The sequence below is a fragment of the Phalacrocorax aristotelis genome, chromosome 6, assembly GCF_949628215.1.
Source record: "Phalacrocorax aristotelis chromosome 6, bGulAri2.1, whole genome shotgun sequence".
Taxonomy (NCBI): Eukaryota; Metazoa; Chordata; class Aves; order Suliformes; family Phalacrocoracidae; genus Phalacrocorax; species Phalacrocorax aristotelis.
In genome coordinates, this window is record NC_134281.1 from 30,689,173 (window position 1) to 30,716,307 (window position 27,135).

General features: G+C 38.0%; 1 protein-coding gene across 2 annotated transcripts in view; it reads left to right on the top strand.

The window, feature by feature from the left end:
• The window catches only part of RABGAP1L (RAB GTPase activating protein 1 like), a 261,437-nt gene that overhangs the window by 94,022 nt on the left and 140,280 nt on the right, over positions 1-27,135 (top strand). The gene's annotated exons all lie outside the window — the stretch shown is intronic.

Genomic DNA, 27,135 nt, shown 5'->3' on the forward strand with positions numbered 1-27,135 from the left:
CGCTTGCACACTTGTGGTTTGACTCTAGATCTCCCTTAATTATGTATTCTTTGTTCTGTTGAGGTGGTTCTGAACCCCTGTACGTTTTTTTAAACCTGTAAGAAAGTTGAAACAATGGAATAAAGTAGTATTATGTATATCAAAACCAGCATTGGCGTTAGTTCCCTGATGTTACGCTCCGTTCTCTGTGAAAGTTCTTTTGGGTTAGGACTCAAGTGTCTGATTTAAAATCCAAACCTCAAAGCTGCTTACTTGCCGTCTTAAACATTTATATACTGGTTTATAGCATGGCGCAATCTTTAAAGCAGATTGAAACAGGACTTGAAACATTGCTTTAGCTAAGCTGAACTGTTGCTGACAATTAGACCTGATAGATATCGTGGATAAATGGGTAGTATTCTTTGCACATATCTCACAATGCTCCACGTTTACAGCAACATGTCTGCTGCCTTCTTTTGAAAAGTTGCTGTTTATTTCAGAGGGCTCTTTTTGGCTGATTGCTGCTCTATAAGGTTGTGTGACCTCGCCGCCTCTTACAGATGTGACTTGATTCCTTTTGTTTTGTCATTATCTTGTCATTGTTTCCTGCTTAATAGGTCTTCAGCGTGCAAGACTTGGACAAGGAAAATGAAGTATCTCACTTCTCACAACCCATGGGGCTGGTTCCATATCAATCAAGTAGTTTTATTTCTGTGCTCCAGAGGTGGCTGCTAACCGATTCTGGTGTTTGTTGGCATTCCTGGTAACAAGTTTCTATGGGACCTCCTGAAATTCAAGAAAAGTTCTGTGAAATGCTTGAAGTTAAACTAACCTTTTATTAAAATCAAGCAATACAGCCTGGAGGCGGTAGATGCACTGTTAGCATGGTACTGCAACTTCAAATATGTAGAAATACACAAGCTAACTCATTTGTATCGGTAGTGCCTTAGTTGAACCCTGCTTGTATAACCTCAGCAAATGGAGCTGATGTACAGCAACTTGAAGCTTTATTGCCTGCAAACACTAGGTCAGAAAGAGAGATTCCCTTCAGAGGCTGCAGCACAAGGTTTACTCACCAGCCCACCTGCTTCTTGCCCTCAAGTGCAGAGTTAGCAATACTTTTCTCTCTACCATCATGCTGAGTTTGTGGAGTTGTCAGGTGGGACTGAAGATTTTCTTTTTCCTCAGGCTGTCGTTGGAGGGAGAGAATATAGTAGAAATCCAGTACCCTGGAAACAAATCATAGGTTCCTAGGTTCCTTGCCCTTTTTGAGGGGTTTGTTTCTTAAACATTGGCTTAATGTGGTTGGTGCGAGAACGCTAATTATCTTATCTGGTCCCTGAATTTCAGTTGCTGTAAAGTCACGCTTCAGCCTGTTCTCTGTAAATCTGAGTCTCCTGGTCTCCTGGAATCTGTCAAACTAAACATCCTCAGCAGAGTTAAATACTGCATTTCTTCTTGCTGTTTGCAAGATGTCAGGATTTGATCTGGTGGTCAGTCACATGAATTTTTAAATTTAGTGTGTTTTATTTTTTGAAAGTGTTTTCTAAACTCGCTATTTCAAATTCTGTTTGAGGGAGGTTTGTTATTGTTTTACTAATGCTGTCTGAGTATTCCAGCTGGTGCTAAATCCTCTTCTAAAATTATAAGGCTGGTTGTTCTAATGGATAAAAAAATTCCAATAGAAATTCCAGTCACCCAGTCTGTCACTTTTGATTTTCATTCTGTCATTATATGAAGTCTCATGTTCTTGTATGAAAATCTGATTAAAGAATGAGAATTTTAAAGCTGGCATCTGGAGTACACATCCCACTTTCATGTGCCTAAAGATCTTTATGACTTATGAAATACCTAGTAAATAGGTGACCAGATACTGACCAAAGAAATCAGCAGGTTAAAATAATTGTTGATAAACAGGTAATAATAACGTCTCTCCATATACAGATATATTGAGGGAGTTGCTAAAACTTTAGGTTCCTTTAAAAGAAGTTCCTGCGAGAAGAAAACATAAGTAAAATATTAAATAAAAAGGTTATAGTGAAGAAATATGCCCAATAGGTAAGCAAGATGAATATATAACATATATACATATATATATATACTCCTTTGTGCAGGTAGATTATGTTATGCCATTACATTCCTCTTGACTACTTATGGTTGTAGTGTAGGCTATGTCAAGGTTGATTGTGTTACCGTTTTTGGAATCTTATCTTCAGCCTAAGGAAAAGTAAAAAAAAAAAATTGTGTAATGGAGGCAAAAGCGCTACCAGAAAAGTAATTTTTTCTTAATTCAATTTCTATGCGCTTCCTTATTTTCTGAAATGCCTAAGTGAATTTCTCCTTAAAAAACTGTTATTTATAAGGAAAGAAATCTCTAGTAATGAAAAGCACAATGCTGTCTTTTAAAAGTTTAGTTATTGTCTTATAGTAAGATTCTCCCCCACCCCCATTTTTGCTTAAGAATCCATTTTGTAATTGTTCGTGGTAAAGCATGAGGTATGCTATGTTTATTTTTGTGCAGAATCTTTGTGCTTTCTCTCCTGAAAAGTTTGTAGTGTTTTGCTTTATTGAGCCACCTTTCATAGGTACAGTTCATGAAAACCTTTTCAAAATAGCATTTATATTGCTTTTGTGATTATTTTTAATTAATTAATGTTTGACAACTGAATATCCATAAGCACAGTTAGTTTTCATGCTCAGCAAAACTAATAAATGTCCTTCCTTGGGTAAAAGAACGTACCAGTCAATATTCAAAATTGGCTATTGAGAAAAGGGTATCAATGCAATGATTAGTTATTTCATTAGCTATTTCACCTTGCATATAAAAATTAAGTTTAACTGTAAAAAATAAGATAGTTGCTGCAACAGGATATTGAGCTGATGGGAAATGCATCAGATCGTACACTCTCACAGTTGGTTCTCAACATGAAACTATTTTATATTTCCATATTACAGTTGTAGTCAAGCAAATTAACATATAGGGTTTAAAAAATCTTTCTAATTCTTCTGGTTTTTTAATGTTGGTGTTTGTATGCTGAGGATCTGTATCTCTAAATCCAAGCCACTGCTCGTGATGGGAATATATCCCTTCAACAGATCTCAAACTCAGTTGCAGTGTGCCTAGCAACATGCTGGTGCTGGAGCTGACTTTGCTAAGGAGAAGTGCCAGAGGTTCAGGAGGCCAACATTGCTGTGGGGAAAGAATGTCAGCGAAGGTGATGGCGGCCTCCCCAGCCATGCTCCAGGATCAGCTAATTTGCAGATCTTTCAGTTTTATTGTCACTGTCACCAAAAGGATAAGTTTAAGCTTTTGACTTCATTCCATTCCTCCTCCTCCCCCCCCATTACCTCTCTCTTTTTAGGCTGTTTTATGGATGGAGTGGTACATCATTCTGCTAAAGAGCTGAATTAGATTTTTTTAAATTAAAATATCTTATGCATGTCTTTTGAATGGCAAAACCAAACATTACTTTGTTAACTAGATGCTGATTGATTTTTAGACCTTTCTAGAAATGGAAGCATCACTGAGGCAGTGTTTTTCTGTTACTTGAAATATTACCTGGAACATTGCTTAAAGGTAGTATTTTCCAAAGATTACATGATTTTTGCTAAACCAAATATGAAGTTCAAGTAAAATGTGTGGGTTCTTTCCTATTTAATGTAGACCTGTTTAATATTTTTAAGTAAATACTAAATTTATATATAGATCTCTGCAGTCATTAAGCATTTTTAATTGTTAATAAAAGACTATGTCATTATTGTAGATTAGTGGCGTGAAATCAATATAGAAGGGTATTTAAGGGTAGCTTCCTACTCACAGATTTTTCTAGTCAATCTTAAATAAAATGACTCCTTTCTCCATCTGATACTAGGAAAATCCTTCCAGAAAATATGATCTGAGCTCCATGAGGTTTAAGTGCTAAAGGAACAGTATGTGAATGCAGAAGAAGCTGTTAATGGCTTTGTGCCCCAGCACAGCCTCGATAAAATACTAACAAACGTCACTTTTACATCCATAATTTCTGTCAACTATTCCTCTGTCCAAGTACTGTGAAAGGTAGGAGGAATATAAGGAAACCTTAGTGCTTTCAGCTGCACTGATAGGAGGCTTGGAAAAGCAATTTCAGGCAGTAAAAATGCCTGGAGATCTTCGGGATTTTATCAGTCTCATGCCGACTGCCGGCAGACTTAACCCTCTTGAGAAGAATGTGACAGCAATGCTGAAGGCATTTCGTTTTAATCACTGTATGACTCGGTTTGAACAAAGAGAAGGTGATTTGGATCAAAATGAAACTTTTTTAAGTGCCGTAATTACCAGGAAAAGAGTTTTGTCTTTTGTATGCAATGTTCATCCCTGCCTCAAAGCTTGCAATCTAAATTTTAGAATGGGCAGTATTAGAAAAAGGGACGAAACAGGAAGGTTTTGAGAAGGTGAAGCTGGGAGTGTTAATCATGTGAGGGCACTTCTGCATCTTGACAGCATTGCTGTTTGTTTCTTTGTTTTCTTTAAATGAAACAGATAATGCTTGTTGTCTCTTTTTTCCTGCTTCTATAAATAATTTGAGTAAGCACAAATTCTTTTCATCATGGAAGAAGTCAGTTTTAATGAGATATTTAAATGAAGAATAGGATAGTGGATTAGGAAAGTGTAAGGGCACCCTGGGAGAAGACAAAGTATGTTGCGTGTGGAAGATGTACTACTATTAATTTCATACAATTTAGGCAGGAAAGTCTTAAAATACCTGTTTCTGGTGAAGGTTTCTAGTCCTTGTACAATCTCTCCAGTGTTATTTATGCTTGTGCATGTATTATTTAAAAGTTGTTCTTGTGTGACAACTAAATTTAGAGTTATAAATGGACAAATGTTATTTTCCATGACCAGGCGAATTTGTTCTGACTTAGGAAAGACATGTGCTGAACCCACAAATTTTTGGTGTTTATTAAGTGATTATAGCATACAGGTTCTCATTAGCTGTTCTATTGTGGTGAAACAAATATAGGAACTGTGTAGTGAGACAGAAGAGCGGACCATTCCTCAGATGGACTGCTCCTCATCTGTTGCCTGAAATTATTACATCATATAAGCCTGGGTGAGGTTGTGGCTTTGGGAGGCCAAACACAGAGAGCGGGTAACCTTTATTTACTCCTTTCGGTAGTTTACCTTAATGCCACTGTATTACTCTATCTCGGCGTTTGCATCTGTTCTTAAATGAGGCTTGTCAAATACAAAACACTTGTGTCACTTTGGAATATGTATACCCCCTTGTTTCCTGCTGAGATTCACGTAGGTCTCTCTCAGTACGACGTGCCATTTAAACCTCTGATTCATGTTCACTGACTCAACCCGTGGTGGTTTCAATTGTTACTGTTCTGGCAGCAGGATGAAACATGCCTCGCCTCCTCTTCCGTTGGTTGTTTCGGGTCAGTCTGGCAGCTTAGCCCAAACCCATTTTCAGCAGCGGGTGGGGATGTATGGCAGAGAACGCTGGCGTGGCTGAAGCATGTGCGTGTCCTCTGCTCATGCTTTCACTACATGCAGTTAATCCTCCACAGAAGGGGTGACATGGGCAGCTGAAGGCCACAATGCCTCAAACTGCCTCAACAGGATTTTTGCAGAGCTTTGTTTATTAGGGTTTTCAATGGTAAGGAAATTCGTTGTAATTAAGAAAGAGAGAGTAATGAATTGTCATTGGGTCAAGAACAGATTAGTCTTTCATCTGTGCCCTCAATAGGATCTTCATAAGATAATTTTATTATAATCAGGTAGATTTGGGATACTGCTGTCTTTAGAATGAGTTTTAATACAACTATATGTACATAAGCATTGTAAAGAGTCATATAATGGCAAGGTTTCAGTGGCAGCTTTTTCTTCATTTCAAGGGACCACTTTTTGGCTAGAGTTGGATAAGTGCTAAGTGTGTACTGAAATTACCAAAGCCAAAACAGCAAACACAGACTATAAATTAAACACCTATATCCAAACCTACTTTCTCTGTAATACTGGCTTCTTAATATTGTCCAGTCAATATCTCATGTTGGCTTGTGAAGATGACATACAGAAAAGCAAGAAATCTAATATAAATATAAATATAAAATATAAGCATAACTACATGCTATCATAGCTAAATTATTTTAAAGATTTTTGATTTTTCAACTCAAGACTTTCGGAGACCATATTTTCTGTGATCACTTACCTTGGGAACTCACAACCAATTAATTAGTTTTCTTTTCTGGCTGTGCTTTACTTGATCTCTGGCTCTGGGGTTTTTTAAAGTTCAGCTTGAAATCTGAAGTAAAATTTTTAAATTCAATTCTTCTGTTACATAGATGCGTTCTTCACTTGACTCATGTGAAAACCTTTATGAGGATATTAGAAAAATCATGTCCTTGAAGGGAACTATACCTAGTCTTAAATCTATTTAAGGCTGCATTTCATTGTATCTAAAAGAAGCTGTTGCTGTACCTTGTTTACTGGATTTCAGGTGTCTTGGCAACAAGCCTCATCGGCAGATGACAAGTTCTCCAACCTCTTCTGTTGGGCTGAAATATTATTTGCCGCTGATTTAATTTGTAAATGTTGCTAACTAAAGAAACTCTGTTTTGGTGGTGAATCAGCATTTTGTATGGGATTTACAGAGATACTTTCTCTATTGTTTTCCCTTTCATTCTGATGGCAATATATGAGGTTTATTGCCTAAGTGCAGCAGGAAGTTTTGTCCATGTTATCCCTATGCATTTGCAGCTCCTTTCTTCTGATTTATCCTGGCTTGAGAAGCTTTTTTAGGGAAAAGTATGTCTCTGATGATTGGTTGTTGATACAATTGCACTTTGATGATCATCTTATTTTATGGATTTCACTGCATTAGTAAGCCTGTATTTTAAAAATAATAAATCATAGCGAAGTGCTCTTGTAATAATGGTATTATTTTGTTTAAAACTAAATTTTTAGGAAGATGAACATATTTTACATTGGTAGAAAGAGATTTGAAATGTGATGTATGTGAGGAATACCTGTTGATAAGTTATTTTGGGAAAGATTTGGACTTCAAGTGGCAGAGTGAAATTCAAGAGATCAAATATAAATATTGATTCTGAAGAAAAGCAGCTCTTAGTTTTCATACAATAACAAAATGAATCTTATTTGTTTCCTGTCAGGAAGAGGATTTTGGGTTGCTGTAAGTCACCTTATGGAAACGGTAGTTTAATGAGCCATGGCTTACCAAAAAGTATTGAGATATTAGTAATATAAAAATAATAACAAAATCTGTTAAAAATCATTGCTACTATTACCATGGTGTGCCTCGATCTTGAATGCTGAGTGTAAGTGGTCCATGGTAGCACAGCTGGAAGGACTTCGGAGGAATGACAAAGGAACTCCTCTAAGGGAGGATTAAAGTCTCTAGGATTTTCCAACCTAGAAAAGAAAGGATTAAGGCACAGGGGAGTGTGAGAGGTCTGTAAGGTTGTGAATGTCATGGGGGAGCACTGGATATAATTAGTCATTGTTTCTCTTCAGTGTAAAAAAAATTAAAATCAAGGTAGCAGTATGGAAACAAACCATACATAGTGAATTGTGGAATACATTGACAAGACATTCAGGATGTCAAAAGCTGACATGAGTAAAAAATCAGAAAAATCCAAAGAGGAATGGTGTATTAAATGCTGTGATCATGCTTCTGGCTTGGCAGTCCATATGCTATAGACTACCCGAGGCTGGGAGGCTGTGATGGGGAAATTGCCACAGTATGTTTGTTCTGTTCTTATACCTGTCCTTGGGCATCGGTCACTAGTTGCTGTTGCAGACAGTATTGATGCAGGAGGAGCTGAGGGCTGATCTAAAGTGTTTGCTCGTACATTCCTGCTCTGTTGGCATCGTTCATCTTTATTACTTTTCATATACTAACTCTGGTTATTTCTATTCATTTTTGGTCTGTCAGGAAAAGAATGCACAATTTACTTCAGCTGTTTTTTTTCTTAATAAAATTGTGAGTGAAAAATGAACATCTGTGGCTGTGTGTCTTGTGTGTGTGTGGAAGGTGTCTGTGACAGTAGAAAGGTCAGTATGATCAACTGTCTCCATCTTTTCTCACTACTGGAGCAAAATACCTTTTGGAAGAACATCATCAAAGCAGTTGTGAAGGGGACTATATTTCTAGTTCTGATATCAAGTATTAGGGGATAAATTTCAACTTTTTTTTCCAATAATTATAGTAGTTAGGAGTCAAGCTATTATTGTAGGCAGTCCACAGCAAAAAGGGCTTCTTAACTCTAGCTAAATACCATGATTTTTTTTAAAATAAAAAGTGATGCTGCAAAAGTATCTTACTTAGCCATGATGAGGATCGAGTATAGCTGTGGTGTTCCACCCCTAATCAGCACCATGTTATCTGTTTTCTGAAATAAAGTGTTATTCATTGAGAAATAAAGCCAGAATTCAAACTTGATCTCCATATATCTGGGGCTGATATATTTATAGAGTTGGAAACAGTGTGTAGTTTGCTCTGCCTGTCAGTGTATCTGCACAACTATATATTCTCATCACTTGTTTTTTTATAGAGAAAAGCTGTTCCATTCTACTCCTTTCATTTTGCAGTTAGATCAGTTAATACTGGTTTGCCCCTAATAACATTTTCTCATTTTTTTTAAACCCATATCAATAGTTCTGTGAAAACAATGTGATCTTTAAGGTGCATTCTAGCCCTTTCTTTGCTAGGTGCTTGTGCCGTGTCTTTAAGTGGCTAAATCACGAAGTGGATTCTCTATGCTCAGATTTGTTTGCCTGTGTGGCAGTTCCATGCACTACTGCATCTTCAGGCTAGCTTGAGTCCCCTTCCTCTTGTTCCTGGATTCAAGAAGTGGAAAAGATAGGAAAATGCTAGGTGAAATTGTAGCTTAAGATGTCAGCGTTGAAATTATTTTCATGGTTGGGTATGTCTTGTTCATTTTCTTGTAGTTGAATTTAAATGAACTTGCAGAAACCAGCAAGACCATGGGTATTTTTATTTTTCTTCCTTATAAAGTAAATATTGCTTGAAAAATAATGTGCTGGTGCAGAAAAATGACAAAATTTTAGGTGGATATTTAGTTTATACTGTAAGGTTTGGGGTTTTTCCCTATTCTTGGAAACATTATTCTTGTTACTGGTAATTTAAAATAATGAAAAATGAAGGTAACATGCATTGCAAACATGCCTGCTAACAAAGTTTGCATTCATACGTGCATACAAATTTCAGTCTAGAAGTCAGCTATATCTTTTCATTGCTTTCATCAAAAAGCATTTTTGCATCTTTTAAATGTGGTTGCTCATTTGTATTATTATATATATTTTGGTCCAACCCTTCATCCCTCCTGCAAGCAGAATTCCCATTGACTTCAGGGGAACCTTGGAATTTTAAGGAAGTTTGGCTCAGTTTTCTATATTCAGTCTAGCAGTTATATGGAAAACCCTAAACTACTGATTTCTGGCAAGTACACAACATGACTCATGAGTATCTCCATTACAGTAGAAGGGAATGCAGCAGAAGCATTACTAATGAGGACAGAAGTCTCACATGAAACAAATGTGCATCTGTGTGTGCTGAACTGGAGACAATATGTTAACATATGTTCAAAAAATCGCGTTCCTCATCTCACTTGAGAAATACTGCTAAAAACCATAGACCATGAAGAGAAAAGGGGGAGAATGCTTAGCTCCGGTTTGCTACATTGCACTTCATGTTCTCAGTCTATTTTTCAAGTAAGTAAATTGACTGGCACGATTTAAAAACAGTATTATTTTATCATGTATGAAAAAATGCTAGTTGTTAGAATATTATGCTACATTATTTCATATTATTAAAAAACTTGAAATATAGATTGTTTTGGTAAACCCATGACAGTTTAAAAAGTATAACTCCAGGATATTATTGTCGAACTTCTGTATCTGAACTCTAAAGAGTTTGGCTGGTTTTTGTTATGGTTTCTTTGCTGAACCCTCCCCTTCCCCCCAGTTGCATCACATTGCTTTTATTTTTTTAATTTAACAGCATATTGGCTAGTTTTCCATAAAGTAAAATGTGCATAAAAGGCATGAAGATAGTCTATGACTAGATTGAAGATTAAGATTGAATCAAGATTAAATTTTTGTTGTTGTTGTTGCTGTCATCTGTTACTTTCTAGTTTGCCTGGTGGATATTTGAACATTCAAAATTAGAGTTGAAATATGAAATCCTATGTGTGTTTGGTTTTGATTTTTTTCCTTTTTAAAATGAAAAACATATTTTTCTATTTATGTGAGACCGTAATCTTAAAAAGAAAAAATATCATTTAGCTATTTACTGTTGTTGGATATTTAACATGGTTCCTTGACTACGGCTACACAAAGCCTTTTTTCATCCTGTGAGAAGATTCCGCATAACAGAAGGTTGTTGGTCACACTTCAGTTTATTATTGATGCTGCCTTTATTGTCCAAAAGAAAATAGTCTCATGCATATAAATCAAGTTCAGGTTATGTCTTGTGCTGTTATAACTGGAGAAAATGATTTATCTCAGTTCAGTCTCTTAATTTCTTTCTTGTTCTTTGCAGCAGCATCTCTAGCTGTGTTTGAGTTGACCTCCTTTCTTATTGTTTTCTTTCAAAATCAGAGCAATATTAGCATACTTAGTGTTATATTTAGATTTCATTGTTCTTGGAGTTCCTTGGATTCACAGTTAGATTTAGAACGTGAATTTAATATCTTGTGCCAATGGATTTGTACCCTGTCTTGGTAACCATTAAAACCTCTTAGAAGTGGTTCTGAAGATTGGTAGCAAAGTCTTGGCTCTGAACCTCAATAAAAAGACATAATAATTCTAGTGTTAACACTTAGAAAGATGTAACTCTAACTATAAATTCAGACCCAGTTTTCTACTTCTCATAATAGATTAGTAGTTTGGATAATCAGCTTGATTGTAAGCTCAGTTTCAACAGTGAGAGAAAAGATTTGTTTTTTTGCCCACTTTGTTTTTATTTTGGTTTCTTGTTTGTAAAGGGTTGGATCTTGACCAGATATATAGTTATGGGCCTTACAATGGGCAAGTTTCATTTCACACTCATTTCAATAATAGCTAGATAAACACAGGAGATAAGATTATTTATAGGAAAAGGCATGAATCCATTCTGAGGTCTTTCCAACTTGACGTTTTGCAGTGCTGGTTTTAGAGATTTCAAAACTAAAACTCATCCAGAACTCACAACATTAATGCCTGAAGTAATGACTTTTTTAGGCTGTGTATGCTGGTGGGTTACATTCCCTTGGAGAACGCTTGAGTGTTTGAGCACATACAATAAATTTCATACCAGCAAAGCAGAAACTACATGCGTGTGGCCCAAACATGTTTTGGTGCTATGATCTGTGATTGTAGTTAGGCCTTTAATGCTCTCCCTGTATCTGAGAATTGTCCTGAAGGCACTGTAATTCTGTCACAATTTTTTTGTTTGGTTGAATGAAGTGTTCTGTGGAGGGTTGCTGTTAGGGCTTATATAAAATCTGAGCTGCTTGCTCCTCAGCTGAGGTTGAAGGAGGACGTCCTTCCTCCCCACCCTGTCACATGCAGGGATACCATCTGGGTGCATGGGATGAACTCCAGATTGGACTTGGAACCAATCCAGTAAATGTTACAGAAACCTTGGTACAAACAGAACAAAACATAACCAAATGAAGCCTTTCATTAACAGTGATGCATTCAATGTCATAACGATTTTTTAATGTGTGTGATACCGCAAAGCATTAGTTTCCTCCAGTCAGTGTGGGAACCTTTGGTAAAGCGTTTTAAGAATGTTTTGCCTGAAACCTTATGCCTTATTTATGAGGGAGTTTCTTCTTGTGGTGTTGTCAAATGTTGGTTTCTGGAGCGATGGTTTTTTACACTTCTGATCAGTTAATTTATTTCTCTCAGTAGGACTGAATGTGAAAGAAAAGAGAAGCAGCTTAGACAGCCATCCTTACCTTTATTAGTTTTGATTTATTGAGTTTTTTGATTTTCTTATTCCCCTATGAAAAGTAATTTTCTTAGACCTGCTAAGTGGAAGATTACTTAGAAAAGCAAGAACCATTTTTCTATTCCTTTTTTTTTTTTTGGATGGTTTTAAACAGCTACTTCTTCTCGTGGTTGCACATCATTATTTTTTTTAATTTCAAAAAATACCTGAAGGTCCAAATTTGATCTGTTCTGGTGCATTCTCAGTTTTTAAATTTATGTTTTGCTTTATTACCTAAACTTCAAGTAATATTATTTCAATCCTGACACCAGCTATAAATTCTCTGTGCTGTAATATATTCTGCTTAAAACAAAACCCCTGAGCTATTAAGGTACGACCAAGAGCTGATCAGATGGGTTCTGACTAATTTTGCACGTTTTTGATCATCCTTGTTTGTCTTGGTCTCTCTGAGGTTTCTATTTCCTGGCTGATCAGTAACATCATTCCTCTCTGTTTCTAATGCGCCATGTCCAAATCTAATTTAGATCTTTACTTGAGATCTTTCTTTAAGTTTAAAAGATGGTACCAGATCCGAGAAGTTGTTAGAAGGAGCCATGGCATTCTGAATCAAAACTCTCAGCTCCCCACTCAGCCACAAATCAGTCAGTGTTTATTTGTCATCTGCTCTGTCTTGCAGACCTCAGCATTATATGGTAGGTACCCACGGGGTAAGATCTTTAAATTTAAAGGTCATTCTCAAATGGCTATTAGAGAGGCAATAAATAACCAAGAAGAGCTAGGGCTTTTGGAGGCAAAAATAATATCTCATGGCTTTTAGAGCTTTGCATATTGTGGTCTTTTTTGAGGTGTAACAGAAAGAGGTAGAACGGCACTTGGAAACCTGGGGATATAAAGTTAAGTTCCTCAATACTCATTTGAGGCTACTGAGTAGACCTGTCCTGATTTTTCCAGATTGCAGAGGAACCCAAAATCCCACTCAGGTAACTCAACAACTGTGGATTTGTTACTAAAACAAGTAAATAATCTCCACAGATAGTCTGTAAGCTTACTGAGATTTCGAATTTGATAATTTTCTTCTAACTCATATTACATGATGATTGTTTTCTAGCCAAGTTAGAGATCATGAATATTTAGCCTAGATCTTCTTTGTTTCTGATTGTTGTCTTCCTGCAATTGATGGTTATACCACTGACAGAAATACTCTTATAAGCTAAATTTAATGAATCCAACAACATAATGGATTGTTTCCATTCCTCCTATTTTTTCATTCATTATATATTTTTGATTCCATATATTTGTCAGTCTTCTCTTTTTCCAATGCTCCCTTTTTCATGTAGTTGCAGTCAAGTGCTTTCAGGCTTTTCTAACAAGCAGTGCTCTGCATTGTGCTGAGAGCATTGTGAATGGAAGCAGCATGACTGGAGAAGAGGAGGAAGAGCTGCTGTAAGAGGGGACTGAAAGTAACTGGTCAGTTTGAATTATTTTCAAAGCTATGTTTAGGTGGTTCCTTCTGACTGATGAAGGAAGCACCTCACACGTACGTGTTGGGATGCTGTGACCTTGCCTTTCATATCTGCTGCTTCTTTACAATTTGGCTGTGATTAGAAGGGAGCAGAAAAGTTAAGTAACCTTTCTGAATATGGATTAGGGTTATGATAGTGCTGTCAAATATACTACTTTTTTCAGTTTGAATTGGGAAGTGTCCAGGGTGTTAATGAACATGAATACTTCAATAGAGAGCAGTTGAAAACCAAGTAAGGTTTTGTTGATCAAAACATATTTCAAAGATTCAGAGTTGTATTCCAAAAGGGAGATTTTAACGGGGTAAAAGACTTCAATGAGAGGTTGGACAGTGTGTGGAAAAGTGAAATCAAATGAGACACTGACGTGCTTCGATCTGTGTTTTCCATTGCTTTCACAGCATGTAGTATCCATTGCATGCTTACTGGAGAGCTTGGTCTTGCTGGGCTGCATTTCAGTGCCATTTATTTTTGAAGTGGGCTGCTCTCTCAAACCTAGCAGTCACGCTTTCGTCCAGTGCCCGGGATGGGTGAAAGGATGGGTGACTTAGGTTTTAAAATACTGTTAGGTGGTGGCAGGTGGGTAAGAATAAATCACATTTCTGCTCTGTTGGAATCAACAGCATTTGTTTTTGCTATCCCTTTCCATCATCCACCAGATAACTTTTTTGTAACTTCTTGTTAATGCCAAGAGGTAGACAACATCCATTCCTTTACTGTGTTTTTTTCCAATTCCGTGGTTTGTGTAACAAAATAATTATGTTAGTAATAAGAGGTTTCGTAGAAGTTGGCACTGTTACATTTCTATGTGCTATCTTGATTTGAGCATTAATGACTGTAAAACAGGATTTAAAAAGTACCAGCTGAAGCAGCTGCTTGGCAAAATCTTGTTTGTTTGCCCCCTAGTAATTCTTGGTCTGAGGTAAAATTGCACCAGAGAGATGAGCAGCATCCATTGTCTAAGGAATAAATGAATGTCTTCAGTGGGCTAGTGATGCAACTTTTTGAGATGAATGATGTATTTTAGAAAATCTAGTTTTAGAAGTGCAGTTCTTATAATTGTTCCTGCCAGCTACACATTTTCAAAACTTGTGTGTGCCTCCTTTCGTGGGGCGCCAGGTGAAGCAGGGCTGTGCCGGAATTGTGTTAATATTTTCCTAGCCTGTATGGAGCTGGAATGAAAGCTCAGTGAAAGCTTTTTCAGAAAGCTGTAAGTGTGCTTCTCATGATGGCTGCACAGGACAGTTTCCAGAATTTGAAAATTTTCATGGTTAAAGTGTGGAGAAAACTTCTGTTTCTGATGAGGCTGCGTTTTCTAGAGATCAAACCCAAATATACCTTACAACAAAAAGAGTAAGAAAAATCTTATACTGACAGTAGGGGCAAGTTTGTCTCCATAAAATAATTTGAAGAATCAGAAGAGTGGTGTACTATTTTAGAAAATTTTATTCGAGAGAGTCAGCACTCTTTTGAACGCACCTCTAATTTTTGTGTGAAATGCAAGTGTTTAGCAATTACTTCTGTTACAGCCAGTATTCTAAAATCTGATGGATGCTGTATCCTTTTGCAGAGGAAACTGTATACACTGTCTGTCCTGCGTTTCATTCTGTTACCATCATACAAGAGATACTGTACAGTGAATGATTAACTTTTTAATACCAACCTGTCACATTTCCCATGTTTTCCAAGTACAGTTAGTTATTCATGCTTATGGTATTCCTAGGTGGATGAGAAGATATGAATAATACCCAAACCACATGGATAGAGCATTAAAATAGTTGTAAGAATCAAAGTTGTTAGCTCAGAAAAACTCATGAACAGGAAATAATGGTTCTCTACTATATTTGGCTTTCTAAAGCTGAATAAAATAACAGGATAATTCTAGTACATGGATGTGACTATGTGTGGAGTCTTAAATCACTAGTTTATAGGATTGTTGTAGCATTACTTATGAGAAGGTTATATGAGTGATAAATTATACTGATAGTGTATTTACGGACAATGCAGTTGGGGATAAATTATTAACAGTAAATAAATGTAATGTTTTGAAGCGCTATTGTTTGTACTGTAAGTCATGATGCTTTATCCAAAATAGGCAGCTGAGAAAAGATATTAGTGTGAATAAGTATCTCAGTAAGCACTGTAGTGTTGTTAACCACTTGAGCAAGTCCAGCGGAGAGCTACTAAGATGATCAGGGGACTGGAGATCTCCCTTGTGAAGAAAGGCTGAGAGACTGGGGTTTGTTCAGGCTGGAGAAGACTGGGGGGGATCTCATCAACACTTATAAATACTTGAAGGGCAGGTGTCAGGACGATGGCACTAGACTCTTTTCAATAATGCCCAACGACAGGACAAGGGGCAATGGGCACAAGTTGGAACACAGGAAGTTCCAGCTCAACATGAGAAAATACTTCTTTCCTGTGAGGGTGACAGAGCAGCGGAACAGGCTGCCCAGGGAGGTTGTGGAGTCTCCTCCCCTGGAGACATTCAAAACCCGTCTGGGCATGTTCCTGTGCCCCCTGCTCTGGGTGTGCCTGCTCAAGCAGGGGGGTTGGGCAAGGTGATCTCCAGAGGTCCCCTCCAATCCTGACCATTCTGTGCATCTCTGATTCTCTGTTCCTCAGGTTCTTTATTTTGCAGATGATACCAACTACAGTTGGTTATTGTGTGCCTCTTATCTCTCCTATGTCTATGTAGAAGCAAAGTTCTCAACCCTCCTGCCCTCCTGAAAAGAACAACTAAATGCTTTATATTATCAAGGAAAGAGCAGAATGGATTTGTGTTAATAATGATTAAAAAGAAGCTGACCACAAAAGTAAAGAAAAAACACAAATCTTTGGACAGAGGAGCAAGTGAAATTGTTAAATTATGGTCCCTTTTGTGGAATAAATTGAGGTGTTCTGCATGTGAGTAACTGCTTTGAATGTTAGAAATTAACATCCTTTTTCTCAGAGTGAACAACAGAGAAGAAATTGATGTGAGGACAACCTGTTCAGAATTACCTAAATATCAAACAAATTGTGTGCAAGAAGAATGTTTTGGCCAAAATTTAAACAGGTGAAGAGAGATGTTGTGAAGGAGATTAGCCTCCCAATCTTTCCCTACTCAAGCCCTCAAAAAAAGCCAAAACGTGCCAGCCTTCAGGAACCATGAAGGTGGTTTTTGTTATGTAGCTAGCTATTCACAGATACAACAAATTAATGCCTTTACAAATCTGTACTGCCCAGCAGTGATTGCAGAGGCAAGGAAGAATGTGATTTAGTGAAAATACTAGTTTTGAAGTAATTTATTTTCTATTTCTGACCTACTGGTCATGAACAGTTTGTCTACAAATAATAAAGTGAATAACAATTAAAAGTGTCAAGTGCCTTTGCTTTACGTGTCAACGCAAATCCCCTCCTGCTGCCCCCCGCCATGGATATTGAAAGGGGGCACAAACTGAAGGAAAGCTGGAACCCAGGGAATAGTTGGAGTTGGAGAAGATTAATTTCCATAAGAAATGAGGCTAAAAATACATTTTAATGCATTGCTAATAGTGATGTATTGGTGAGAGCAAGTTTAATGAAAAGCTGTCTTATGCAGTTACAGGATAACATTGTTCCTGTAATTGGCTACTGAAAGGAGGCCTTGTTATTTGTTGCAACAAATAGCAGAGAAATGACAAGATAAAGAAGAGGTCGCAGAATGGAGGTGGCACTTTTAAAAACAGAAACAATCCATGTGAACACTTTTAATGCCAAGATGGTGTATGAATGGTATCAGTGGTAACGTTTAGTCAGCAGTATTAAAGTATTGAAACAGAACATGTTTTGAGTAGGTAGGTAAAGGTTTGTAAAGCCTGCTCAACCGATTCAACAAAATAATACTTGAGGAAATAAAGAGAATGGATAATAAATACATTAAAAGTGGAGTATGTAATAGACTATAGACTGCTTTTGTCTGAAGCAGTATTTGAGGATTTTCTTGCCTTCCAGACATTACTTCCTTAACTGTGGAGGCAATGGCTTACTGTATACAGAACAGAAATTTAGATTACATTATTCCCTTCATTCACAGTTTTTTTTTAAAAAAAACATGGGACTGAAGACAGAAGAGAAGGCACAGGCACAGGCTGAAGAGTCTGATAGTTCCTTGTGTTGACAAAGCCTGGTTTTGTTGTTCTACTAAGGGGAAATACCTTATGAACCGTAGGTCTGAAGGAGGCAGTGAGATTGCTCGGTTGATGCTGCCTCGAGTGTCACACTTGTCGCGTACTTGTCCGTTTTCACAAAGGCGACAAATGATGGAGACTGCCGAGCTGTGCTGGGCACTCTGATCCGGTGCTTCGCTGGCCACCATTGCGGGCAGAGGGGCTTGGATGATGAGGATGATGATGGCTATAGATAGCGGTCCTTTATCCAAGATGACTGTTTAGTTTGGCCAAAAAAAAATACAAAGAAAAGCTTGCAGAGAAGGTGTCAATGGGGATCCTGGCAGGTTACTGCTAAGAAGCCAAAGGGAACTAGAGGCTGTGTGCTTGGTGAAACCAGAGGAGGTTCCTTTGTATGCTGAAGTATGCTGAATAGTTTTCATATTGAAATATTAAACTCTAGTACAGGGTTAACTTTCATAAGGGAGGATGGGAAAATAAAATTTCTCTATTTCAATTTCTCTTACTTAGTTTTATGACTTCACATTAGCAATTGTTTAAAGTAACTGAAGTTTTCTCAGAAATTGGTTTACAATTTACACCTTAGGAGTGTCAGTAGACTCTGAAATGTCTGTTGTCTACATTTCTTGTACAAACAGCCCACATTGCCAGTGTGCTGTGTGGCAGCAACGTTTCTCTGCCTCTGTAATTTTCAGCAGTGTAGGTGCTAGTAGGCAAAAGCAAATTAGACAAAGTTACTTCTTCTGAATGCCACTGTCTAAGAAAAAATAACATTCTAGTTAACATTGGTCATATTTAATGCATGTACTTATTGCAAAGAGATTTAGCAACAATTAAGTGAAAATGACACATGTCTGCTTTAAGAAAGGTTTTAGCATAAAATGTTCCAAATCCAGTGACAATATATAATGTTCTGTACGCTAAATGGGTATGTAGCATAGTCGTTTGTCTTAATTATAGTCAGTCATTTTCTTCTTAGAAGTGGAACGCTAATATGGTTTGCTTTTTAATTTTTATGCTGTACAGATTCCTTTAGTGTCTAACACATTATATATATATACATACACAATTTAAGTGTTACAACTGTTGCACATATCTTAATAGATATTATCGTCATATTTCCCATTTATGTTAAAAAATATTATTATTATGTTCATTAAGTTGCCGACCGATCTTGTTCTGTAATGTATGGATCTTTTTATAGTTCTGATTTCCCATCATGCCAAAAAGCTAGGAAAATATTTTGTGATGGGTGCATGGAAAAACCAGTATTTTTACTTAGCAAAGTAATTGTATTTTGTGTTCAAATCAAAACTGAAAAGTAAAAAACAGGAGTAATGATGACTTAGAGCACTACTCAATCTGACTGTGCCAAGAACACTGACCCTGAAACAGGGGTGTATGAGTCAGAGCTTCAGGTAGAGTTGTGCCACTCATGTGGAGCCAAGTACCATGAGGCAGGAAACCCACTGCCAGGCTGTTTCAGAAGGCGTTGGGAAGAGCAGTGCTCCCTTCCATCTCCCTGCCTACCTCCCACGTTCCTTCTCACCCTGCAGCCACCCTCCTCACCATCCCACCTACCCTGCCAAGGGGCATGGATCAGTTTTAAGTGAATTTAAGTTATTCAGAGTGTTCTGCAATGTAATTTTCGTATGGAACAATGAGGAATGGAAACTTCTGACTTAATCGCTTAGTTAAGCGGGAATTAGTTCTTTGTACTGAACTAAGAGTGGTGTGATGGAGGTATGAATAAGGGATGGCTTATACAGCAAATTCTGATGGGTTTTCTCCTTAAGTTTTGTATACTTGATGTGATAGGTGTGTCAGTTATGTGAATAAGATGGGGTCTAGATAGTATTTACTAATGTCAGAGTTCTTTTATTACTGACGTAGAAGATTGACAAATAAAAGGAGATTTCAGTGGGCCCTCTTGATAGACAAGATGTAGTCTTCACATGGCAGGCAAGTGGGTTTTGGGTAATGTACTCTTTAAAATTGAATGTTTTTAAGTAGTTGCACAGACACAGGCAAATCACGTTCTCACATTATATAGTAAATTATATAGTAAATTATAAAAAGGTGTTCCTTTGGTTACTGTTTAAGGTAAGGGATATCTTGAACCTTTTCAGAAGTATATGAAAAAAAAAATCTTTAAATAGAGATGAATGTGATTGAGTTGAGTGGTATTTCCTGTTCCAAAAAATTTCAGATAGTTTTTTCAGTTTTCTAAATGTAGGTCCATGTTTTGTTGGTCATTAATCTGCTCAGTTACAGGACCCAACATGGGTCATAGTGTTGCTGTTCAAACTTAGATATTTATGTTCAGTCCCAACCATTTGTTATATTTTCTGTGGAAGATACATTGAGTTACATTTGTACAAGTCGTTGCATACTTGGACTCTGTTGGTTGGGTTTACATATTGTGGTTCCCAGACCGTACAGGTACTAATAAATGCAATTCATGGACTTTGCGCAACTTCCTTACCAGTGCAGGCTCTTGCCTTACTCATATGCCTTTATTTGGGTTTTAGCTTTTCTTAGACTTATATTTGCTGAGAGAAAGTGTTGGTAGAAATTCTTGAAACATAAAGTTTATAAACCCCCAAGCAACCACATCAGTTTAAAAGAAGAAAAAGGTGGAGCGGAGGTGAAGGTTTCAGCTGAGAGTTAAGATAAAAAACTAACCTTAGTTTTGTTTCTTTGGTCTTCTAAAAATACCTTTCTCCTTCTCTTCACCATTGTGAAAAATTAATTCAACCCACTTGCCCACCTCATCTCTAATGTGGGAGTGGGAAAAGTCTGCCCATTCCATGTCTGCAATCCTTTGGACAGTGTTATTTGCCATTTCTGCTATTAGATATTTAGGCAGAAATAGTTTTTTATTTGCAGGACTTAGAAGCATTCTCACTGTTGAAAAATAGTGTGTGTGTGTGTGTGTGTGTGTGTGTGAAGAGAAATTTCTTTACATGCCTGTTTCAGTAGATGCAAACTGACTCTGAACATGCTATTTTGCTACATCTACGCGTCAAACCAATTGTGCATATGGTTATATTATTAAAAAACAGAGGAATTGGAATCCACAAGGTCTCAGCATTTAAGAACACTTTTATTTATAAGACCTTGATAAAATTTGTATTTCTGGAGTTAAAAATGGATGATTATTTGATTTTTCTTAAACAACTCTGCGTAGGATAAACAGGATTAAACGTTTAGTGATGGAGAACCTTGCTCATAGCAACAGGGATGCTGTCTTGTTCAGGAGAAATAATCAGTCACTATTTTTGTCTCTTTAATTGCAACAATTCTTAAAAATTACTGAAAAATAGCAGAACTTTGCATATAGCTTTCAGTAAACCCTTTCATTTCACAAAATCCATTCTTAACTAACAAGCAGAGTAGAAATATAAACAGATTATCTACTGTCTGCACTTTATTTGTGTCTGTTGGTCTCTGTTAATGTCAGAGAGATGTATGTGTGGTATTAACAGGTCTGACATGGATTACTTTCAAATGCATTCTCTTTGTCCTGATTCCCATCTCCTGGGCCTGAGCAGTGATATAATTACTGCTTTTTCTCCTTGAAGAAAAAGAACCTTGAAGAAAAGGAGCCTGCAAGCTCTTATTTTACAGCCTTGCTTTCTGTCTACATGATGTTATTTTCATGCATTTCAACTTGATTTAAAATGCATTCTTTTTTTTTGCAATTTGTATTTCACTTCTTTCTCTTAAAACTAAAATGTTATTTGTATGTTTGATACATATAATTTTTTTAAGACTTTCTGTGTTGGATTTGGAGATGCTGATTTATATTTATTTAAATTTAGGGTTGAAATACAGCTTATTGTACATGCCATTGTCTTTTAATTGTAGGGAGGGCTGAACAATTTTTAGTCTTACAAAATCAGGTTCTTATTCTTGAAATGTGACCAATTATCTAGTACAATTCTTTGTGGGTGTCGGTTCGTATGGAACATGGCACAGCAAGCGGTGATGTGCAATCTCCCTTTTGAGGAATATGTATTGTATTTCTAAAATACCTGCTGACAACAGCTGCCAAAATTAGGTAGAGAATTGAGGGTTAGAAGATATTCAAAGCAAGAGTTAAAAATCTTACTCGCCACAGATTTTGTAAATGAGTAGCAGTTAAAATCTTAACATGGTGGATGTGATCATGTATATTGCTTTTTCACATTTTTAAGATTGTATCTATTCTTGGTTTATATCATTCTAGTAATATTTTAAAAGCTACATGCACTCAGATTTTATTTTTTAAGACTTTATTTCTAAAAGAGAACCAAAAATAGAAGTTTGTTGTTTTCTGATACTACCTTCAAAGGCATATTCAAGGTGAATAATTTCCGTATGAATGCAGCAGTATTTTCAAAATACTTTTGTGGAAGGAGCACCCAGCTGTTGGTAGTCCTAGAGGCAGTGTAGAAGAAGGATGTAGCGCTGCTGATGCACCCTTCTTCACTGTGGGTAAAATGCAACTCTACTCTGTTCGGGTTAAAAGTTTCAGTGCTGCTTTTTCTGTCACCTCTTTCTCCATAAAATCAAGGTGTAGTTTTCCATCAGGACCTCAGTAGCAATGTGTCAAGCCAGCATGGCTGAAGAATGGCAGAGCTCAGGCTCCTCTCTAGTGCCTCCCCTTCAGTTTTTTCTTGTCTTTCACAACTGCAGGTCAGGTTCTGTTTTCCAGTATGAAATTCAAAGTACAGATCTTTAAATATTGCGTTAGAAACTAAAAGCAGCATAGGAATGAGGAAGAGTCTCTAAAATGTAATTGTATCTAGTAGTGAACTACTAAAATCTGCTCGGTACTACGTGTCGTGAGTCTTTAATTACAGAAGTAAAAAGGTTGGTACTTGTGATTTTCCAGATGATCGAAGGCATTCAAAGCTTTTCAAGTCTGTGCCACTTCTCAACTCTCCTCCCACCTCTATTTGTTCATTCTCCTTTGGTCGCCTCAGTGTGTGAGTCAGGGAGAGATGAAAAGAAATAATTATCAAACCAGAAGAACACAGAATGAACAAATTAGGTTTTTAAAAAAATATTGTCAGGGTTTGAGCTATACTTAGCACTCCTTTAGCTTTCCAGAACAATGGTATTATATTTTGAGTTAACACATATGTGCAAGTTACACAATACTAAGAATATTCCTAAAAAGCAGTTATTGATCCAGCTCAAAATGTGTAAAAGGGAGAAGCCTTTTAAATCAAACAGCATGAATTTTTTATGTTTTGGGATCTTTGCTCCTTTTTCTATTCTTCACCTTTTTACACTTGCGTTAATAGACTCTCTACCAAGATTTTGATTTATTACAAATAGTTTTTCATGGTAATATATTGATTTTTTTTCTCTGCTGGAGGAGAGTTCCCTACTTTGTCAGTCATTTGAACCCTTTTGTGATGATAGTCTGCTTTCTTTGAATGTTTGAGAAAGAGCTTATAGAGAGGTCCCTTTGAATGCTCGCTGGGGAGGATATGGAAGAATTGGATTAAATTTTGTCCTTGGTTTAAGAAGGATTTAAATAGATGTTTCTCATGTCTCAAGGTCCCAGCTTTGAGGTGAACAGCAGATGTGGGATGGGTGTACTCTCCCTTTCTTGGTATGGTCTGCATAAAAAAAAAATTAAGATTTGTTTGGCTGGAAAAAGCCAACCTGAACGTTAGTCTGAAGCTTTGTCATTTAGGACCTTTCCTGGAAAAGGAAATTTTCGAAAGACTTTTTGACTCTAGTTCCAATTCAGAGTTCTGCTTGTGTATGTTAGTCCCATGACAGTTTACTCATTTTTTTCCCCCTGTATGCCTAGTTACTCTGCTTTAATTTTTGAAGTGTTTGAAGTAATTGCTGTGTCGGTTTTTGTTGGGCTGCATCTCCTTAGAGTTGTCAGTGGGCAACTTTTTCCTTCTTTCCAGTGGGCTGTTCTCCTGCCTTTTCTCAGTTTCCATATGTACAGTTTACCTATCTGTCCTGCTTTCTTGGGGTGTGTGGCTTCTTTTCTCTTCTAAATTTCATTCAACAGTTCAGCGTTGAGGATGGTTTCAATGCTGGACACCTTTTATCTCGAGCCTCTAGGAAGCCTTGTCTGTCTAATGTCTAGCTTAGAATTTAGATTTAGCTAAGGTAAAGAAGCCTGCTTAAGAAATTTATGATAAGTAAAAGTGAAAGTTTAAAATAGCAATAATTGTGATCCAATAAAAGTATTTAATAATCTCTCATTTCTTCTTGGCAAATATTACCGTTTTTAGTGACAGATATTCAAATCCAAAAGGGAAGCATACCAGAGACGGAGAAGTGGAGGATTATCTGTTGAGCGCTACAAGGGCATTGCCAGAGTGTGCAGAGATGCAGTTAGAAAAGCAAAAGCCCAGCTCGAATTGAAACTGGCCATAGATGTCAAAAATAACAAGAAAGGGTTCTTCAGGTATGTGAACCATAAGCAGAAACAGAAGGAGAACACAGGCCCACTGTTAAACAGGAGAGTCAGTCACCAACGATGCTGAAAAAGCAGAGGTCCTCAACACCTTCTTCACCTCTGTCTTTACCAACACTGTTGGGTCCCAGGATTTGGGAATGAAATTGCCAGTTGATCCAAACATAGACCCACCATCAATGAAGGAAGAGTTAGCACATGAATTATTATGGGAGCTTGACCCCTACAGATCGATGGGCCCTGACACCATCCACCCGAGGGTGTTGAGAGCTGGCTGACATCATCGCAAGGCCACTCTCATAATCTTCGAGAAGTCGTGGAGAATGGTGGATGTCCCAGAGGACTGGAGGAAGGCAAATGTTACCCCTATCTTCAATAAGGGCTTAAGGGAGGATCCGGGTAACTATAGGCCCATCAGCCTTACTTCAATCCCTGGGAAAGTTATGGAACGAATCCTCCCGGGGGCCATCACAAGTCAAATGAAGCACATGGTTGGGAAAAGCCAACTTGGCTTCACTAAAGGCAGCTCGTGCTTGACAAACCTGGTGGCCTTCTACAACAAAGTGACTTGCCTGGTTGACATGGGGCAGGCAGTGGACATTGTCTACCTGGACTTCTCCAAGGCCTTTGATATGGTCCCCCACAGTCTCCTCCTGGAGGAATTAATGCGTTATGGCCCAGACAAGTGGTCTGTGCAGTGGGTGGGGAACTGGCTGACAGGCCGCACCCAAAGGGTGGTGGTAAATAGCTCCTTTCCCAAGTGGCAACCTGTCACTAGTGGGGTCCTCCCAGAGATGGATATTGGGCACAATGTTATTCAACATCTTTATAAGTGGTCTGGATAACGGCATCAAGTGTAGCCTGATGAAGTTTGCTGATGACACCAAGTTGAGCAAGGAACTAGACACTCCAGAAGGGAGAGCTGCTCTGCAGGGAGATCTGGATAGGCTGGAAGATTGGGCCAGCAAGAACCTTATGAAGTTCAACAAGGAGAAGTGTAAGGTCTTGCACCTGGGAAAACATAATCCAGGAGTGCAGCACAGGCTGGGATCCACCTGGCTGGAGAGCAGCTCTGTGGAAAGGGACCTGGGGGTCCTGGTGGACAGGAAGCTCAACATGAGTGAACAGTGTGCTGCTGCAGCTAAGGCAGCCAACAGGATGCTGGGTTGCGTCAAAAAGGGCACCACCAGCAGAGATAAAGAAGTCATCATCCTGCTCTACTCGGCGCTTGTCAGGCCACACCTGGAGTACTGTGTACAGTTCTGGTCCCCTCTATGCAAAAAGGATGTGGACAGGCTGGAAGGGGTCCAGAGAAGGGCCACCAAGGTGCTCAAAGGACTGGGAAGCCTGCCATGTGAGGATAGGCGGGGAGAACTGGGTTTGTTCAGCCTTGAGAAAAGGAGGCTTAGAGGGGATCTCATCACCATGTACCAGTACTTAAGGGGCAGCTACAAAGAAGATGGAGACTCCCTTTTCACAAGGAGTCCCATGGAGAGGACAAGGGGGAATGGACACAAGTTGCTCTTGGGGAGATTCCGACTGGACACGAGAGGAAAATTTTTCACAGTGAGGACAGTCAACCATTGGAATAATCCCCCCAGGGAAGTGGTTGACTCGGCCACGTTGGACATTTTCAAGAGTTGTCTAGACAGGGTGCTGGGCCATCTTGTCTAGCCTGTGCTCTTCCTAGAAAGGGTTGGACTAGATGATCCCTGAGGTCCCTTCCAACCTGAGATTCTGTGATTCTGAGATATTAACTGTGCAATGCAAGAGACAAAGTTTTTTTTTTATTTTCGTTGTCCCAATGGACGCATTAAAAAGTCTACCAGATAAGTAATAATAAATGACACTGTCAATTTGTATTTAAATGATCACAAATTGTATTTCCACTGCATGAAAGCAAATCTTCTAATGACCACTTGTCTCCACTACTGAAGTGTTTTGTAGTGCTAAATCATTTCAGACTATCACTTCTGCTTCCCTTTTATAGTGTTTGTTTGTGTTTAACTGACAACTTTAACGTTGTGTCTGGAATTAGCTGTTTTCAGATTGATCGGTGTGTAAATATCCTGTGGTACTTTCTACACAAATATATTAAGTTTCATTTAGGTTAGAGCTGTATTCAGGGAAGAATAAAATCTGTGTTAAGTTAGTATAATTACAGAATCATTGGAGGGGTTTAAAGATCGCTAGTCTCAGATGGTATTTGCTAAAGGTGATTAAAGCATGAAGAGTAATGATAAAAGCCTTTTGTTCTGCTGCTTTCCTGTAGTGCTTCATGCTTAATATTTTACAGTCAGAACACTAGTTTCTGGCCTGGAAACCTCACTGTGATGGAGACTTCTTGTCTGCTGCAGAAATGGAAAAAATTTTCCTAGTGTCCTCTAAATATCTTTTTAAAAGCTATTGGTTTCTGAGCTTGATATATGTTTACCATTCATAACAACTTTGACTTTTTGGAAGGAATACCATCCAGGCCAAGTGACATGTTATATAGAAAATTACCCTTTATTAACTGCTCATGTATATAGTCTTAATATTTGTGGCAAATAAATAGAAAAGGAATGTGATGCTGGTTACTGTAGCTCACTGACTGGATATTCTTGTGTGAAAGCGTTCCCATGAAGGTCTACAGGTGGTACTATAAGCAGATACGTCCTCCTCGGTGCATAAGTCAGAACATTGCTGGCAGGTCAAGGGAGGTGATCCTTCCCCTCTGCTCAACCCAGGCGAGGCACAGTGTCCAGCGCTGGGCTCCCAGGGCAAGAGGGGCATGGGCACATTGAAGTGAGTCCAGCACAGGGCTGTGAAGATGATTAAGGGCTTGGAGCATCCATCATCCAAGAAGAGGTTGATAGCTGGGACTATTTAGCCTGGTGAAGAGATGAGAAGGGAAGGCTTGGGGGGATCTTATCCATGTGTACAAATACCTGGTGGCAGGGAGTGTTAAAGAAGATGGTGGCAGATGTAGTGTTATCCAGTGACTGGACAAAGGCAGTGGATGCAAACTGAAACACAGGATAGTCTGTTTAATGGTAAGAAAAAACTTTTTAGTGCGAGTGTTGTGAAACACTGGAACAGGCTGCTCG